Consider the following 3,074-nt stretch of genomic DNA (forward strand, 5'->3'; position numbering starts at 1 on the left):
CAATCTGGTGGATAACGTATTGGCTGAAATCCACCACTTGGAGTCTCTCGCCATTCGTGGGAATACCGCCCTACAGGTGGAGGCACGAAAGGCCATAGAGATGTTAAAAACTGCGGTGGTCCAGCAGGCTCAGTTCTTGTATAGTCGTGATCATCTGCACTCCACGCCTCACACGAGCCACAGGAAGAGTCGCCCAGATGACCCTCCGGCGGTTTCTAGTGACGCTCGTCCATGCCAACCTCACATCAATTTACTAGAGCTACCAGCATCTAATGCTTAGGCGCTTGTCAATGCTGCCCGAGCCGCCCGGCAGGCCGAGGCGAAGGCAGTGGCGGCCCTGGTGGATCAAGGCATTCCAGCTTATGCTCAACCAGCTCCGGGATATGGTGGAAAAGGAAGGAATGTTGGGTTCCCTTGCCTATCTTTCGCTCTGCGCAATGAGAGCATGCCCAAAGTCTTCAAAGGTCCCTGTAAGGTGCCCAACTATACTCCTGATCTTGAACCTGGGCGTGGGTTGAGAGTTATGAGATGCCTATGGACATGCTCGATGCGAGGGATGCGGTCTGCGCCAAGTACTTCACCATGATGTTGGAAGGGCCGGCTCATACGTGGTTGAAGAACCTGCCACCCAACTCCATCAGCATTTGGGCGGAGCTCAAGGAGCGTTTCGTCAAGAACTTTTGAGGAACTTGCAAGAGTCCGATGACCATTGTAGATCTTCAACATTGTGTTCATCGGGCTGATGAATCCACCCACCATTGGACCCGGCGGCTCATACAAATCATTCATTCCTCAGATGACATTACGGTAGCTCAGGCCATGTTGATCTTGGAAAAGAATTTTCATTTCCAGCCCGTGGTGTTGAAGGTTGGCCGCCTCAAGCGAAAGGTGCAGGATATGGGCGAGTTGATGGACACCCTCACCAGGTATGCTGAGTCAGACGGAACGAAGAATGTCGGCTCTGATGACGAGAAGGTCAGTCAAGCTAAAAGAGGAGACAGAGGCAAGGGCCACTTCCAGCATTTTGGGTGCAATAATAACCAAGGAGTTCGATGAAAAAGGAGGCAGCAGGATGGCATCTCCGACTTCGTTGCTAACACCAATGTCGGGCCACGAAATCAACCACGGAACATGAATTATGGCGGTTTTCAAGACCGAGGCTTTACCGGGAGGAAGCCGCGCAATTATGAGGAGCTCCTCAAGGGACCTTGCCCCAACCATGGTACCCCAAGTGCCCCATCTACTCATTCTTGGGAAAACTGTTTTGTGATGTAGGAGTTTCGCCTTCACGCGTCTCGGGGTCACCAAGGAGGCGGTGAAGGCGCCCAACAGGATTAGTTTGGCTCGGGCGGGTCACGTGGCTCTTCGTTCGGTTATTTTCCTAACTCGGGGGCTCATGGGCGAGGCGACTCGCATCGTAATGGTGGACAGTCATCAGGCCCACGTGCACAACTGTATAACGACCGGGGCGAGTTCCAGCAACCGAACAACCAGGGCGGGTTTCAGAGCAACCCTAAGTAGTTGAATGGTGGACAATACCATCTTTTCACCACGAGCACTTGCAAGAGAGACAAGAAGGTAAGGCAGAGGACTATCTGTATGGCTGAGCCAGCGGTTCCCAAATACTTAAATTGGTCAGAGCTGCCTGTAACGTGGAGCAGGGCTGATCACCCGCCCCAAATTGATAACCCTGATGACTTGGCGTTAGTGGTGGCACCTCAAGTTGGTGGATACACGCTTTCTAAGGTCCTCATGGACGGAGGTAGCAGTATCAACATTTTATACTATGACGCCTTCCGGCGGATGAATTTCGATGAAAAGGACTTAATGCCCTCAACTACGGTCTTCCACGGAATTGTTCCGGGCAAATAGATCCTACCCTGTTGGGCGGATTAAGTTGAATGTGGCTTTCGGTGATGAGTCCAATTACAAAAGCGAGTCATTGAAGTTTGAGGTATTCAAGATCAAGAGCCCTTATCATGCTTTGTTTGGGTGGCCGGCTTACGCCCGTTTCACAGCCCGGCCTTGCTATGTGTACCTCAAGCTTAAAATGTCGGGTCTCAAGGGCACCATTACAGTTGATGGAAACCAAAAGATAGCCTAGGAGTGCAAAAAGGAGACGCTGCATATGCTGAGTTGGCGTGCGCTACCGAAGAGCTAAAGTTCCATAAGGCCAATGTGGATCCAGCTGACATGAGCCCATTGAAGAAACCTACGGTTGATTCTGAACCGCCCCTTAAGTTCAAGTCGGTAGATGATACCAAGCAGGTGGATTTCGCCCCTCGCGACTCTTCAAAGTAGTTCACTATTGGGACCGGCTTGGATCCCAAATAGGAAAGCGCGCTCATTGAATTCATCCATGAGAAAAGGGACATCTTCGCATGGAAAGCTTCTGACATGCTAGGTGTACCGAGAGAATTTGCTGAGAACCATCTTAATGTAGATCCCAAGATGAAGCCGGTCCGTCAATACCTTCGTCATTTTAATGAGGAGAGGCCCCAGGCGATTGGAGAAGAAGTCTCCCGGCTTTTAGCCACCGACTTCATCATCGAAGTCTTTCATCCTGAATGGTTGGCTAACCCGGTCTTGGTTCTCAAGACGAACGACACTTTCTGCATGTGCATTGACTACACGGACCTTAACAAAGCTTATCCCAAGGATCCCTTTTCCCTACCCTGTATCAATCAAATCATTGACTCTACGGCGGGTCGTGAGCGGCTATGCCTTCTGGATGCGTACTCTGGGTACCAACAAGTCAAAATGGCCAGGGAGGATGAGGAGAAAATGGCCTTTATCACCCCCTTTGGTGCTTTTTGCTATGTCTCAATGCCTTTTGGGCTCAAGAGTCCCGGGGCGACTTATCAGCGTTGTATCCAGAATTGTTTGCCGAGTCAGATCGGACGCAACGTCCATGCTTATGTTGATGACTTCGTGGTAAAATCGCGGAAGAAGGAAACGCTTCTAGGTGATCTCAAGGAGTCGTTCGACAACCTCCGGGTTAATAATATGAAGCGTAACCCAACGAAGTGCGTGTTTGGGGTTCCTGCAGGAAAGTGGGTGGGGTTTTTAGTATC

Source organism: Hordeum vulgare, chromosome 2H (genome assembly GCF_904849725.1).
Source record: "Hordeum vulgare subsp. vulgare chromosome 2H, MorexV3_pseudomolecules_assembly, whole genome shotgun sequence".
Taxonomy (NCBI): domain Eukaryota; kingdom Viridiplantae; phylum Streptophyta; class Magnoliopsida; order Poales; family Poaceae; genus Hordeum; species Hordeum vulgare.